We start from the raw sequence: 18,210 nt of genomic DNA, 5'->3' as shown, positions 1-18,210 counted from the left end.
TAAAAGAAATATCCTCAACAAGCCTATTTCATTTCTTAATGAGGTTGACACAGGAAAAGAACTATCCTCATGAGATCTATCTCATTTTTTAACGAGGTTGACATAGGAAAAGAACCATCCTCATAAGGAGTTGTTTCATTTTTTAACGAGGTCGACACGGTAAAAGAACTATCCTCAAAAAGAGATATTTCATTTTTTAACGAGGTTGACACAGTAAAAGAACCATTCTTGTGAGACCTATTTCATTTTTTAATGAGGCTGACATGGGAAAAGAACCATCCTTATAAGACCTATTTCATTTTTTAACAAGGTTGACATAGGAAAATAACTATCCTCATAAAGAGTTGTTTCATTTTTTAACGAGGTTGACATAGTAAAAGAACTATCCTAAAAAAGAGATGTTTCATTTTTTAACGAGGTTGACACAGTAAAAGAACCATCCTCATGAAACCTATTTCATTTTTTAATGAGGTTGACATAGGAAAAGAACCATCCTCATAAGACCTATTTCATTTTTTAACAAGGTTGACATAAGAAAAGAACTATCCTCATAAGACCTATTTCATTTTTTAACGAGGTTGACATAATCCTCATAAGACCCTCTTTCATGGCTTCCATATGGAAGAAAAAAATGACAAGGAATACCCCTTGATCATGGCTTCAAAAAGGTCTTCATCAGATGGAAGAACAGTCATCTAGAAGGAACACATGTCAAGGGGATCAATAGGGAGAAGAAAATTATTTTCAAATGCCCCAGTTGAAGTTTTGATCATGTCAGCTACCGGATTTGAGTCAAAAGAAGTCGAGCAACTGAAAACATGGGATAGGTTTCCACATAAATAACCCATGATGGGGTAGGTACCACTTCCATATAAGTAACATTCAGGGGTGTCAAATCACTGGTAGTCAAAGCAAGATCAATGTATGAAAGTTGAGCAACCGTTACAATGTTTCCATTGTGAGGGAAGAACATCATGCGAAAGAGTGTCGATACAAAAACTTTCATGGCATAAACATAGTTTCGTCCAAGGAGAAAATTGAAATCTAAGGGACCTTGGACTACCATAAGATCAATACAAACAATTTTACCTTCCAGAGTAATAGGTAACTTAGGAAGGATCCCTAAAGGTTCACTAACGGTTATGTTAAAAGCTAACAGATTCTGTGTAATAGGCACAAGCTGAGGGGAACCCAAAGCTTGACAAGCAGTCGAGGATAAAATATCAATAGAAGCACATTCATCTACATTTGTGCGACACACATTCTTACCATAATCCTTTACAATGATTTGGAAAGGGGTGGAATAAGGAAGACAAGGTTCTGTCAGTCTACTCCAATCAAAATAAATAGCCTCATTACTTGGATGGGGTTCAAAAGCAACAAATGAAATGCCCCCATGTGCAGAAGAATCTGAAGTAACATGAAGAACATGAGCGATATGAATTTCTCTCAAAAGGGAGAGTGGGATTGACCAAAGATGGAATCGATTCGACCACTTGATCAACAAATAGTTCATCAACCTGAGTGATACATGTTTCATCCTCCAATGTAAGAGTGGGATTGACTGTACTTGGATTTAGATCAATCACTTTGTCAACTGACAGTAGATGGGGAGAAAGTTTATGGTAATTAGTTGGAAGTTGTTTTTGTGAAACAATAAGTTTTTCCAACAAAATTGAGGCTTCATCCATGTGAGGGCAAAGGTGACTATGATGAGTCCCTTTGCATAACCTATAAGGAAACCTAACCTTAAACTTTTTCCTTAGAATCTGAGAATCACTAGTTAATGGATCAACAATAAGTTGATGAGAATTATTTGACCATACTTCCAAAACCTTAGGAATATCAGGACAATTGATAAGGAAGTGGTCACCCTTACAAATGTTACAAGGTTATTTGGGCTTACGATGCATGGTAGAAGTTCCCTCAACATTACCAATACTTACAGCAATGGTTGGTTGGTTGAATACTTTCTTATCTTGCTCCTTCTTCTTCTTCCCTTTCTTCTTCTTATTAGTCACTTGGTTACCAACATCAAGGCTTTTGCCAAGAAAAGAAGAAGAAAGGGAGGACATGTTGGATGAAGAAGGTAAAGGGTCAATAGTAGGTTGATGATGTTGAAATGGAGGACTCGATTGAGGTGAAAAAATTGGTTGAGTTGGTACAATTGGAGTATTTGGAATTAAATTAGTTGAGAACAACCATATAGGTAAATCTATTGTGAATCCGAGAAGTGGCAATGTGGGAAAATGACTAGGATTCTCATTAATGGGGTTTCCTTGGTCGGTAACTTCCGAATGGGAAACCATTAGATTCAATTTTCGAATTAGTCACCAGAGATTCCACAGTAAGAACATTTTTCTGCCAACGTTTCAAATCCCAACCGGGATCCATCATCAGGACAACAAGAATGCTTTGATAGAAGAAGAGCAGTTTTTTTTTTTAGGGATAACGCCTTGCTATTATATCTGTTATGCAACCTATGATTAATCTGGGCAAATGGGGGAATAAGATTATTGTTGCGACAATTCTTAAGAAATTGCAAGTCAGTTGCTCTTCTTGCTATCTTAGCTCTAGTTTTTTCGAGTAAAATTATTTCACTCCAGGTATCCCCTCCGTATAGGGACATGATTCTAGATTTAAGACCTCTGTGGTACATTAGATTCAATCCAAATAAGTTTTATTATTAAAATTAAATAATATTTACAATCCACACCTATGGTCTTGTAAAAAGTAAAAAACGCAAAGTAACACACTCTAAAAAATCTAGGGCTTCAAACCATACAAACTTACCTTTCACAAAGATCAATATTTACTAGTTGGTGATGAAATCCAACATCGAAGAGATCAAGGTGAAATTTTTTATAGAAAATGAGTGTTTGGAACCAGTTACCCTGACAACCTGCTTAATGAAACATTCTGGTGCAAGTAAATTTTCTATAAACCATCTCGAGCAAAGATTACCCTCCAAAAAGTCCATGTGAGTCTAGTCAATGCTTTTTCTCAATACAACAGGACCTTCCCTCTGCCGTCACCTTAGGTAGAGCCCTAGGATTATAGTTAATAAGTTTACCAAATACAAAAATTTTACCTAGGGGACAGTCATAGATCAGACGTACATGCAAGGGCAGGGTAACAAGCTCAATCCCCTTGAAGGCTCCTCCACATGATCAATTGGAGGTTTACTTTCAAGTGACCCCAAGTACCTTTCGGTACTGTTGTAATACGTGTAAATCACTCTATCTAGGCCAATGAAGTGGGTACGATCACTTCACCAGATTCGACATGATCTTGTGCTTAACTCATGTATAAGAAGAGCTTCCTAGAGCAAAATGGAAATAATTAGGCTTTCTCTTACTAACTCAAGATTCAATGGTTTGTTTATAGCTTTGGAAAGTTTACTTCCTTCCCTATTCCAAAGCCCTACACTTAAGCTACTGTAGGTGGCAAGAGCCCTAAAAAAATATAAAATTCTAGATGAATTTTAATTAATGTCGTATTATTAATCTATTCTTTACTCAAAGGGTAAATGGAAGTGAAACTGATGGTATTATGACTCGACTCAAAACTTTAATGCATCAAATATGAAATTTGTAATCTCTTCATTTCGATGAATTCTACCTAGAGTAAGTAAAGAGGTTTTTCTTTAAAATAATAAATCAAAAAATGCACCATTTCTAACTTTCCAATGTAATTCAAAGCTCTAAGTTGCAAACCATGCAATGTAATTTATGCACAATTTGCATGAAAACTATGTAAATGTAATCTATGCACAATTTCAGTGAACACTATGCAAATGTAATCTATGTACAATCCTTGTGAACACTATGCAAATGTAATCTATGCACAATTTATGTTCATGAAATGAGAATTCTAACCATGCAAATGTAATCTATGCAAGAGAATTCTTCAAAACAAACACAAGATGATTCCAAAGCAGCGAAAGAACAACAAGACTATTTCCCTTCACTAATACAACTAAAGAACCAATCAAGTGTAAGTAAAGGAAATCAGGTGAAAATTCCAAATATAAAAAATAATGACACTCAAAGGCGATTAACACTCGACACAATTCAGCCAAAAACATGAAAGTAAAAAGCATGCAAAAATTGTTAAGAAACTAAAACAAATCTTTGAGAAATGACCAAAGGAATTCAAATTCAAAACACCCAAAAAAATCCTTAAAATGAAAAATGTTTGAATGAATATTATGAAATCAACATTTAAAGTGTAATTCTGATTAAACTTCAATACTAGAATAAAAATGACTTCTGTTTTCAATGCAGCACAAGAAGCACATCTCATCAAAATACAAATTCTTGAGAAATACTACCTTTCAATCCTTGAAAACAGAGAAATCTCAAGAAAAAATCTTCACAACACTTGATCAAACACACGGAGACTGAATCCAGTTAGAGACAAATGTAATGAAACCTTAAAAACAAAAAATTCAGACTTTAATGAGAGGAAAAGCTATTTTTTCCAAAAATTCTCGGAGTATGCGCAAGTAGACAGTATAGTATAGTGCACATGTGCATTGTTAATAAAGGTAATATGTGCAGATTTGCACTCTGTTTCTAAACAGAAATCGTGTGGGTCAAGAAACTTAAAGAAAAAATAAAAAAGTATCCAAACAAATCACAAAATATTAAAGATCATTAACTTGTCAAGACTCAGATAAAGCTATCAAAACAAGTTTGAGAATAAAAAACAAGATGGAAGAGAACAAGTTGTTCCCTAGTGTGGTTGCCAATTTGTTACACTAGACAATCCCTCTTACTGACAAGAGAAATCTCCCTAGATCCTAAAAGGAAACTAGAAACAAACGGACAATCAAGCTAATTCCTTCCCCGAATCTATCTTTCCTTGAATCAGAAGCTAACAAGGTGAGAAATGGACTTCCATACCTTATTACGACATGCTTGATGAAGATCCTTCTTTGTGCTTTAGTGCAGCTCCTCCATGCTTGAATCTAGACCTGCGCACATGGAAACAATAAAGGATCAAAGGAATATGCAACATAAATGATTCAATAATTCAAACTAGTAATCAAGGAGACTAGTAACGAACATCATTCCAATGGCCCTGGAAATAGATGATCAAGTAGAAGAATGCAACATCGTCTCAAAGGAGGAACCCCAAATGATCAGGCTATCAAAAGGAATCCCCTTGCAATACAGACAAAGGTATTTAAATCTATTCAAAATTTACAAAGATGTATTTTCTTGGTCTTATGAGGATTTGAAAGAATTTGATACTAACATCATTCAACATAAGATTCATTTGAAGAGTGGAATAAAGCCATGAAAACAGAAACTCGGGCAGATAAATCCACTCTTACTCCCCTCCATTGAAAAAGAGGTGAGAAATATGCTACAGACAAAGATCATAGTGCCCTTAAGGTACTCTGAGTGGGTGGCCAACCTAGTCCTTGTCCAGAAAAAGAGCGGAGAAATAAGGTTGTGTGTAGATTTTCAAAATCTAAACAGGGCGTCGCTGAAAGACAACTACCCACTGCCCAAGATGGATTATATATTGCAGAAGGTGGTTGGCTCAGCCAGAATGTCCATGATTGATGGGTTCTTTGGCTACAACCATGTGACAGTCCACCATGATGATCAAAATAAAACTGCTTTCACCACCCCATGGGGAACATTCATGTAAGCTCGCATGCCCTTCGGTCTTATTAATGCAGGGGCCACATTTCAGAGAGCCATGGACATAGATTTCGTAGGGGATCAAGACAAATTCGTGTTGGTTTATTTAGATGATATCACAGTCTTTTCTAAGATTGATGAAGAGCACATCCTCCACTTAAATCTCACCTTTGAGAAATGCAAGAGGTATGGTCTTTCTTTGAATCCTAAGAAATCTCAGTTTGCCCTAGGTGAGGGGAAGCTACTAGGACACATAGTAGCACATGATGGTGTGAATATTGATCCTAAACAAGTCAAAGCCATCAACCATATTCCTTTTCCCATGAATAAGAAAGAGGTCTAGGCCTTTTTGGGGAGAATAAATTTCTTGAGGAGGTTCACACCCAACTACGCAAAAATTGTCAAGGGTATTAGGGACATGCTTAAGAAGGAAAATGAAGTCAAATGGAGCCCTGCCCCTAGAGATTTTTTCATTAGAATTAAAGAAGCTTTGGCTGAAGCCCCGGTACTGGTCAACCCTGACTATTCAGTGCCTTTCTACATCTTTTTTTTTTGCCTCTCCACATACTATTGCCACAGTGTTGCTACAGAAAAATAAAGATGGTTATGAACAATCCATCGCCTTCTTCAGTCAAGTCTTGAGGTATGTTGAGCTGAACTACAACATCTTGGAGAAACAAGCCTATGCACTAGTCAAGGCTTTGAAGGCATTTCGTATGTATGTGCTACAATCAGAAATCACAGTGTTTGTTCTAATGACAGTAGTCAAGGGCATACCGGTGCAAGGAGACAACGAAGGAAAAAGGGGTATGTGGATAGCTAAGATACAAGAATATGAGCTAGACATAAAGCCTACCAAGCTCATAAAAGGCCAGGGGTTGGCCACGGTTTTATCCAAATCTAATTGCCAAGCTTTAGGGATAAACCTGACCACAGAGGAAGACAGGCCAGAGGATCATCAAAGCAGGATCAAAACATCTGAGCATAAAATATATGCCAAATATGAGGGATCACCCTAGTATAAGAACATTGTTCATTATCTCTTATTCCTTAGGTGCTCATTTGGGTTGGATAAATCGAAATATAGAAGTCTGAGATTGCAAGTGCAAAAATATATCATCTCCAATGGTCTACTCTACTAGAAGGACCCGGTGGGAGTATTGTTTCTATGTTGGTAGAGGGAGAAACCCATAAGGTGATTGAGGATTTTCATGAAGGAGTTTATGGAGGACACTACAACTGGAAGACCACAACACATAAAATCCTCAAGGCAGGATTCTACTGGCCTACACTGTTTGGGAATGTTCATTCCCATGTAAGATAATGTCAAAAGTGCCAAGTGTTTTCTAAGAGGCTAAAGCTTTGTCCTCTCCTACTGATTCCATCACATGTGGAAGAACCTTTAAAATAGTGGGGACTATATTTCATAGGAGAAATAAACCCACCATCCAGTGGCCAACACAAGTGGATATTGACAGCCACAGATTATTTCACCAAGTGGGTAGAGGCCATCTCAGCCAGAAATGCTACAGACTTAGTGGTAATCAAATTTAAGGAGGAGAACATTCTATCTCGCTTCAGTTGTCCCTTCAAAATTATCACTGATAATGTTCAGGTGTTCAAATCTGCCAAGTTCACCAGATTTTGCCATAAATTCAACATCATCATCAGGCACTCCACTACCTACTATCCTCAAGGTAATGGCTTGGCTGAGTCCTCAAACAATACTATGGTGAGGGTGTTGAAGAAGACCATCTCTGAGAATCAGAGGAACTAGGAATCCCAACTGAAGTTTACCCTATGGGCTAACTGGGTAACACCTAAACGATCCATGGGAAAAATCACATTTTGAGCTAGTGTATGGTAAGGTTGCATTCTTCTTGATCCAATTAGCAATGTCGGTGGCGAGGTTACTACATGGGGGCTTCACTGGAGGAGAAATACCATAGCACATGCATTCATATTGGGGGATATATATTGGGAGAAAAATGACATAATATATTGAGCATATAATAGAGGGTAAAGGGTTTTTATATTGGCAAGTATAAGAAGTGGAGCTCAAAGTTAATGAAAAAATATAAACGGGTATAAAAAATGTCAATGAAAAAATGGATGCCTACAATATATAGTGAAAGTATGGGTTTTTGAAATTGGGAATGTGTATTGGGTTTGTATTGGTAGGGGATTAAATAATGTTCTTTTTAGAGGTATTTTCCAATATTTAGTCAAATTAAGGGTATTGTTTAGTATGCCACGAATGCATGTGCTATGTCTGAGGTTCAATTAGTGATGACCTTGTGGGTTACTACAAGAAGCAGAGGAAGATCCAAGTGCCTTAATACAAAGGATAAATGAGTTGGTCGAGCTTCATGAGAACAGAGAACAGGTGGGGGGAAATTGTCAAAACATCAGCAAGAGACGAAATCTCTATTTGACAAGAAGGCCAAGGATCAACCTCTTCAACCAGGTGATTTAGTTCTCCACTGGGACGTCCGATGAGAAGACAAAGGCAAACATGGAAAATGTGATCTGCTATGGTTCGACCCTTTCAAGATTACAGAAGAAAGAGGAAATAACACATACATGCTTGAAAATATGGATGGTGAATCTTTGGAACTGTTGGTACATGGTCAGTTCCTCAAAATTTATTTCCAAAACTAGAGTTACTTGTCCTGCACTCATTTGTGTGTATTGTAATTGTTATATGAAATTTCTAGTTTATGTTGAAAAGTCCACTTTCACAGAATTATTGGTTGTTTAGAAATGACTCCATGTCTAATGGAAGGAAGGCTACTAGTCTGTAGGTTCTCAGCACCTTGCCAGCAAGGCATTGTCCCCAGTTGGAGCCAATTTTGTCACTCATTACATTATGAGTCTTCAACTGATCAAATTTTCCAAAGAGCAGTAAATTTTGAATCCATATTCCTGGCCACCAAAGCACTCAAAGCCAAATCGGACCCTCTCAATTGCATAGTGCTCAGAACGAGCTTTCCAACGGTATATGGAAGTCCAAAAATGGACTTCTGGATCAGACGATATGGCTTGTTAAGGTTTAGAAATTCTAAAGAAAACTCTACATGTTATTTTCATTCTGTATAACTTCATAATACAGATCCTTCAAAATATGAAGAAATGGTGGTGATTCCCCCTTCAAGTATTATAGTATGTTATCTCTCTGTTAAAACTCATTATATTCATGTTTCATATCTTAATACATGGAATCATAACTACTAGAAATATTTCAAACTTCCTCATAGATTCATTTGTACTGACATTGTTAATGCATATGCCTATATGGATTATTGAAATTATATCTTTAAATCTGTGCTACATGAATCATAGCATTCAATCCCTCTCCTATCCATTACATCTACCTGTAACTCAAATAAGTATAGAAATTCTTAATGCCTCAAGCTTTGTGTGTTAAATGTAGAATTCTTGATGCTTTAAGATTTATGTGATGAGTTGCTCTTTCTCCTTATCTTCTCTCATTGGCTCTACAAAATCTTATTAAACTGTAAGTCCTTGAACTACTCGACCTCCACTATCTTATGCATATATTTCTGTGATTTGTACATGTGAAGAAATACCAGAAATCCATGTCTTACTCCTTTAGATGAATGAACCAACCCATTCTATCATATATATATGTGTGTGTGTGTGTGAGGGGTCTCCATTTTACTGAGTATCATTTGAGACACTCAAAATCTAGATGTGCCCAGGAACTGGTCTTGTAAGCAATCCAAGGCTATCTCTGGGAGCGAAAACACAACAGAAGATATTTTTTCGAATATAATGCAACCACTGTTGCGATATAGTACGATTAGGCTTTAACTGTAATGAATAAGCATGATACAGAATATATCCCACCACACCACTTAAAAATAGAAGCAGGGAGGCCATCCATAGGCTCCATGGAAAAATATTATTAGCATTGCACCTTGAACAAATGGCCCTCACTTGGCCCTAAAATATAAGGGCATCAACATTCGCCCAATGAACATAGCATTTGTAATTTTCTCCACGGTCATTACTAGAGACTAGGCACTTCTCAGCTCACTGGATAAAACAACACCTATATTCGGGTATCCTCATGGGATGGAAATCAAAGGAAATAAATTAACAACTAGAAACAATTGAAGGATCTACCAAAAAAACTAAAATGAATTCGCAACCAAAAGTGCAATGCATAACTGAGATTAAACGACTTCGTGTTGCTTTCAGCACATCACACGTCCAAAGAAGAAAAGTTGCATCTGCAAACAAATTTTTGGACACATGCTCATTAAATGCTCTACATACTCTTCAGAAGAAAAGTTGCGTCTGTCGAGATCCATCTTGATTCTTTACCCCATCAACATAAACCAGAAAGCTCTCGATGTCATTTTGATTTTAAAATTTATATAAAATAAAAAAGGTACGTCAACCCTCCATAAAGAAAATGGAAACAAATTTAAACATATAGAAATCCTGAATAGCTTTAAAATTGTCGGAAGCACCATGATACTTGTATACTTGCAAAAAAATTCCAAGTTTAAACCTATCATTCCAAGTTAATATAAAAGCATCCTCAGCCATTATAATATTAAAATTAAGTAACTTAGAAAACATCCATAAGCTCTTCAGTTGTGCTCCTAATTACACTACCTAAAAAGCATCATGATCTAATTATTATTATCCAATTATAATATCGCGGCCCTTCAGTTGTACTCCTAATTACACTACCTAAAAAGCATCATGATGTAATTTTTATTATCCAATTGTAAGGTCACGACCAAGCCAGACACCAAATTGGTGTATGAGACCCCCTTGTTTGTGGGACAAGGGACCCACCTCCACGCTACGATTTGACTGTTAAATCTACGAAGGACCTCTTAGGAGGAAACACATGCTCTTGACCATTAGGCCCACTCAGGCTATATTATGATATTAATATAATATAATTAATATAATTAAGTTTTATTAATATAATTATGATATTAATGATTTCTTTGTTTATATTTATATTAAAGCAGATTGAAATTAGCCCAACAACATCGGGTCAAATATACCCTATATACCAAAATATACCCTATATACCCTCGATAAACTGCAAACCAAACCAAGCCAACTCAAAATAATTTAATATGAAATAATTTCTTCAGTATTAATATTGTTTAAACTCTAATATGAAACAATTTCTTTAGTATTAATACTGTTTAAACCCTTGAAAGTTAAGAGAAGGGAATAATGCGTATTCGTTTGCTCATAGGCACTAGCTGAGGAAAGGAACTCAGTCTATTTTTATTCAGTACTTATGTTGCTTTTAACTCTTAAAAGCTGAGAAAATTGAATAATTTGTACCTATTTTCCTAGAGCGAATGGCTTGAGGAAAGAAACTTTGCTCTATTGTTTTTAAATCTTAAAAGACTTAGAAATTAAGTAATATGTACCGATTATCCTAGAATGGATGGATTGAGGACAGAAACTGTGCTCTATTGTTTTTCACTCTTAAAAGGCTTAGAAATGGAGTAATGTGTATCTGTTATCTTAGAGCTTATGGCTTCAGGACAGGAACTCTGTTGTGCCTTTCACATCTCTTGTCTTCGCTTGTCCTCCTCACACTAGATCTGACAAGCTCAACTCCCCATGAAATGGACAATTTTCAATTTGGAGCCACTAATATGTGATTTTTTCCTATCTAATGCACAAACAACTTTAATTTACAAATTATCCCAAAATAAGATATAATGATAAATCAATTCATACTGCTATGAAAAGTAATAATAATTAACTTAGGAAAACATACATAAGCTCTTCATTTGTACTTCTAATTACACAACCTAAAAGCATCATGATGTAATATAATTATAATATTAATGGTTGTCAGTTGGGTTTTCTGGTTTATACAAATTATCCCAAAATAAGAGATAATGATAAATCAATTCATATTGCTTTGAAAAGTAATAATAATTAACTTAGGAAAACATCCATAAGCTCTTCAATTGTACTCCTAATTACACAACCTAAAAGCATCATGATGTAATATAATTATGATATTAATGGTTGTCAGCTGGGCTTTTTTGGTTTATATTTATATTAAGGCATATTGAAATTAACCCAATAACATTGCATCAAATCTACCCTATATTGCCTCGTTAAACTGCAGACCAAACCTAGCCAACTTGGAATGATTTGATATGAAAATTTATTTAGTATTAATACTATTTAAACCCTTGAATTTTCAGAGAAGGGAATCATGCTTATCCACTTGCCGATAGCCACCGGTTGAGGAAAGGAACTCAATTAACTTTTGTCTTTATTTAGTACTAAGGTTTTTTAACTCTTACAAACTGAGAAAATGGAATAATGTGTACCTGTTGGCTTAGAGATTAGGGCTTGAGGACAGGAACTCTACTGTTGTTGTTTTCAACTCTTAAAAGGCTTAGAAATGGAGTAATGTGTACCTATTTGCCTAGAGCTGATGGCTGAGGACATGAACTTTGTTTTGTCTTCCACGTCTCGTCTCCCCTGGTCCTCCACACACACACGAGCTGACAAGCTCAGCTCGCCCTTGGAATGGATAGTGTTCAATTTGGAGCAAGTAATATGTGGTTTTTTCCATGCAGCCTTTAATTTGAAAAATATACAAAGATAAGATATAATGATAAATCATTTCATACTGCTATAAACACAAAAATAATAAATTTACACAAATAGAGGTCGATTTGAGACAAGAGTCCAAGGCATATAAAAATATTTAGTGGAAAATAACAATAAATTAAGATATCTCAATGGAATACAATAGGAATAGGAATTCAGCGTGGTGACATGATTTATCTCCCATTCTCAGCTCAGTTTCCTTTTCAATTATACTTAAGCTCCAGAAGATTCAAATCCAATTCAACCTCCAACCTTTAGAAATATCCAAATTCACATATACAACACACAAGATATATGACATGAAACAGACACAAGAAAGAAACCAGAAAGCAACCACAAATAGGTACAAGAAAACAACAACAAATAATTCACAAGGATCACATGGGAAGCACTTCCATACATCGACATAAACAAACGTGACAAAGACCAAAACACAACATAGATAACGGAGGAGTTGAATGTGAATAATCAGAGCTAAATGTAACTTCCTTTCTCTCTGTCAACATTCTTTGATTTGTATTTCAATAAACAAATCGTTCTATCTCGAACCTACTTCTCTCTCTCTGATATTTGAAATTCAGTGGAGAACATTCAATAATCATCCCTAAAATGAAGTTCAGGTAGGTTCATTGCATTCCAATCTTCTCTAATAGTTATTTTGCATGGGCAGGCCACTTATAAAAATAAAAAATAAAAAAAATAAATTAATATCATACCATCAATATACTTAAATGAAAAGCACATTTGCTATAAATGACAAATATTAGAGGAAAATAGTAAACATGTGAAGAAACCATGATAGAATCGCCCCATTTTTCCAACCCATGATAGAATATGCCTGGGATGTAGTGTCATTGGGCTTTGGCATAGCACAATATTTCCCACGCATCTCTAGAAGTGAAGTTGGGGAGACAATCCATAGGATTCAAGAGAAACCATTATCAACACTGCTCCTTGAGCGACCTAACCTAGCCTTGAGATAAGTCATTAAGGCTCGCCCGTTGATCACAACATTGCACAATTATTCATCATCTTTATTACTAGGGACTTCCGTACTTTGCCAGACTATGCAGTGGTAGGATTTGAGAGTCTGGATGGAAACAAAAGTTCGTAAGAAAAAAGGTTTTGAAAGTTCTTGACACAAAAATTGAAATGAAGCCATTGAAAATGTACAATCCACAGGTTCAATTCTGCTTTTAACACGCCACGACCTAAGCTTCTAACAAAAACACATCTGAGGAAAAGCATTAAATGAACACGTCTGAGGAAAAGCATTAAATGCTCTGGTTACTATTAAAGGGAAAGCTCTAAATTGTTGGAAAGGTGGAGGAGACAAATCATAAATAGTTCACACATAAAACACGAGCCACTACTCTCCTATTGATCACACAAAACATGATGATTACAATGAACCCGGTGAAGGATATTTAAACCTTTTCGACTATACACTCGCCTAAAATATCTTGACATGAAACTACATGCAATCACACACTCAAAGTCTTCTATCACTTGAATTGACTCAACACTGCAACACTGCAACACTCAAACACTCAATCACTCAGTTAACTGACTCTCTATGTTTAGCCAACTCCTCATGCAGGAGTAATTATCTTATTTTAACACTCCCCCTTAATTACAACTGCTAAACTAAAACATGACTCATGACAACTCAAACATGCCTGCTGGTCTATGTCTCAGCTAGGCTTACAACACCCAAGTTTCTTATATGAAACTCAAACGCATCTTGTGCTAATGACTTAGTAAATATATCAACCAATAGATCACTAGATTTACAAGGCTTCAAGTGAAATTCTCCATTGCTCACAAGTTCTCTAATAAAGTGATATCTAGTATCAATATGCTTGCTCTTTTGATGAAACACACTATTCTTGGATAGTGCAATTGTTGAGGTGTTGTCACAATATATTGTTGTTGATCCTTGTTGTTTTTGCTTGATTCCATAAAATACTCTTCTTAACCACACTGCTTGACATGTTGCTGATGTTGCTACTACATATTCTGCTTCTGTTGATGAAAGTGTCACAATGGGTTGCTTCTTAGATGCCCATGAAATCACACCTGAACCAAGATGGAACACAAAACTAGAAGTGTTCTTCCTATCATCCAAAATTCCTACAAAATCACTATCAGTGTATCCAATCAAATCCTTCTTTTTTGTGCTTGCATACATTATGCCACAATCTCTAGTTCCTGCTATGTATCTCAGAATTCTTTTTCCTGCACTACCAATGTAATTATTTTGGAGTCTCCATAAATCTAGAAATCAAACTCACTCCTTGCATGATATTCAGTCTTGTAGCTGTGAGATACGTGAGGCTGCCAAGAAATGTTTTAAATAGAGTTGGATTGACATATGATCCTACATCATCCTTGCTTAACTTTGTACCTATTGCAACTGGTGTAGGGACACGTTTGCAATTTTCCATCCTGAATCTTTTCAAAAAATCTTTGGAATATTTATTTTGACAAATAAAAATACCTTTTCCAGATTGCTGAACTTCTACGCCAAGAAAATATTTCATGAAACCAAGATCTGTCATCTCAAATTATTTCATCATCGCTGCTTTAAATTCATCTATCTCAAAATCACTTGTAAAAATCATGTCATCAACATATAAGTAAACAATCAAAATCTGTCCATGCTTATTTACCTTTATGTATAAGGTAGGCTCAATGTTGCCTCTGCAAAATCCATTCTTGATCATGTAGTTGTCAATTATGCTATACCAAGCTCTAGGTGCTTGCTTCAATCCATAGAGCGCTTTCTTCAACCTGTAAACTTTGTCTTCATTACTTTCAACTTCATATTTTGGAGGTTGCTGCACATAAATTTCTTCTTCTAGAATTCCATTCAAGAAGGCTCATTTCACATCCATCTGATATATTTTCCACTTGTTCTGAGCTGTTGTGGCTAGAACTACTCTTACAATGTCCAATTTGGCTACCAGAGCAAATGTTTCTCCAAAGTCTATTCCCGGTTGCTGCGAGAATCCTTTTGCTACAAGTCTTGCTTTAAATCTATCAATTTCACCTTTCTCATTCAACTTTGTCTTGTACACCCACTTCACACCAATGAGATTTTTGTCCTTTTGTAAATCAACCAAATCCCATGTGTCATTCTTTTCAATAGCTTCAGTTTCTTTATCCATGGCTTGCACCCAATTTTCATCTCTGGTTGCTTCTTCAAACGAAGAAGGTTGGAATGACAACAATGCAAAATTTGGACTAACATCCAAATCATCATAAATATCTTTCAAACTTCTCATCTTTCTCTTACCATTACTTGATTCATCACCTGATTGATTGCTGGGAGAACCTTGATCTGTTGATCTGCTTGAAGATCCATGTTGCTCTGAAAATCTTGGAGTCCTTGTTGGTGTGTCTCTATTTGGTGTCTTCACCTGTGATTCTTGCTGCTCTTTTTCTGCTACATCATCTTCTTCCATCAGTGGCACTTGTGCATCAACTGTTTTGTCTACAGTTTCATTCCATGAATCTTGTTCCTTGAACACAACATCTCTGCTAATTATGGTCTACTTTGGACAGGGTTATACAATTTGTAAGATTTCGATTGCTCACTATAACTAGTGAATATGCATTTTTTGCTTTTATCATCCAATTTGCCTCTTCACTCCTTAGGCACATGTGCATAAGCTACACATCCAAATACTTTGAGATGAGATACGCTACAATACATACCTGACCATGCTTGTTCTGGTACTCTGTTCATCACACTCTTTGTAGGAGATTTGTTAATCACATAAATAGCACATGCAACTGCTTCTTCCCAATACTCATTAGACAAGTTTCTTCCTTTCAACATGCTTCTTACCATGTTCATAATTTTCCTATTCTTTCTCTCTGCTACACCATTCTGCTGCGGTGTGTACCTGGTTGTAAACTGTCTTCTGATCCCATGTTGTTTGCAGTAATCATGGAATGTTTTTGAGTCATATTCTCCACCACAATCTGACCTCAATACCTTGATTTGTTGATCACTTTGGTTCTCTGCTAAGGCCTTGAATTATTTGAACTTTGCAAAAGTTTCAATCTTCTGCTTCAAGAAGTAAGCCCAAGTCTTTCTGCTGTAGTCATCAATGAAACTGAGGAAGTAACAACTTCCACCAATTGATTGTGTCCTCATAGGTCCACACAAGTCTGTATGCACTAGCTTAAGATGTTGTTTTGCTCTATATGCAACTCCCATTGGAAAACTTTCACGATTTTTCTTTCCCAATATGCAACACTCACAAGTACTAGTAGGTTCTTTGATGGGAGGTAATCCTCTGACCATCTGTTTCTACTGCAACAATTTTAAACCAAAAAAGTGCAAGTTTCCAAATCGAAAGTGCCATAACCAATAATCATAAGAACATGCAACTATAAAAGAACTCACTTGACCATTGTAATTCAAAATTAGAAGAAAGAGTATGTTCCTCGTCATATGCACCTTTGCTACTAGTTTCTTGCTTGGGGGCTTGTCATATATAACAACTTGTTGACCTTGAAAGATAACTCTGTATCCTTTCTATGTCAATTGACCAACACCTAACAAATTATGTTTGAGACTAGGAACATAATACACCTTTGAGATTGTCTTCATCTCCCCCTGCTTGGTCAGAATTTTGACCACTCATTTGCATCTACTTCCACAATCTTTTCAGTCCCCAACTTTACCTCTGTTTTCACAGATTGATCGAAATTTGCAACCAAATCCTTATTGCTTGTCATGTGGTTACTACAACCACTATCTAACAGCCACACACTAGCAGATGGTTCATGCATGGTATGGAAAGCTAAGAACGTGGAGTTAGAACTCTCTGTAGTGACATTAGCTCTTTGGTTCCCTTGATCAACTATCTTCTTCCTGCAATCACAAGCGTAGTGACCAAATTTATTGCAATAATAACATCTCACCTTTGATTTTTCAACTCTTTGATTATTTTTAAAGCTTCTGTAGTTGCTTCCATTTTCATGTTCCTGATATTCTCGGCCATCTCTCTGACCACCATATCTTCCACTTCGTCCTTTGCCTCTCGATCTACTTCTTCCTCAACCTTTGTCTCTTGAAATAGAAACCTGACTTTTGAAAGCGGTCTCTCAAGTGGAATCCTTATTTCTGTCTATCCTTGCTTCATGCGATAGAAGTGATCCCATCAGCTCATCAACTGTCAATGATGCCGAATCCTTGGCTTCTTCGATGGAAAATACCACAACATAAAATTTGGTAAACAAAGATCTGAGAATCTTCTCAACCACTATTTGATCTTTAATGTATTCACCATAAATATTTAACTGATTTACGATAGTTATGACCTGATTCATGAAAGAATCAATGTCCTCTGTCTCCTTCATCTGCAGACTTTCAAAATCTCTCCTAGTATTTTGAAACTTAACAATATGGAATTTGGCCATACTTGCATAGTTTGTCGCCAAAGTATGCCATGCTACTTTTGCTGAAGATGTGATCATAATCTTCTAGAACACTGCTCGGTCCACTCCGTGCTGGATAAGTTGCTATGCTTGGTCATTCTTCTTCTTGTCTTTCTTTCATTGTTCCATATCTGTCATTGAGAGCTTGTTCTTTTTCTTCATTCTTAGGTTCTAAAAACCCAAATTGGACATAATCCCAAACATCATGTGCCTGCAACATGGTTGTCATCTTAATGGCCCACACATCATAATATTTCCTTGTAAATGGTGGGAACTGGGGCTGGAAATTTGAAAAGGCCATCTTTCTCTAAAAATACCTTTTCGAAAAAAAAAACCCTAAATTGCTTTGTTGTAAAACTCTTTTTCAAAAAATTACCCTTTCAATAAAACCCCAAATTTTTATTAAAAAAAAAACTTAAAAAAATATTTTTCAAATAAAACCTTTTTGAAAACTTTA

The sequence above is a fragment of the Pinus tabuliformis genome, chromosome 1_1, assembly GCF_031772625.1.
Source record: "Pinus tabuliformis cultivar Carrire ecotype Pingquan chromosome 1_1, CPIR1, whole genome shotgun sequence".
Taxonomy (NCBI): Eukaryota; Viridiplantae; Streptophyta; class Pinopsida; order Pinales; family Pinaceae; genus Pinus; species Pinus tabuliformis.
Note: the sequence above shows the minus strand (reverse complement) of the source record.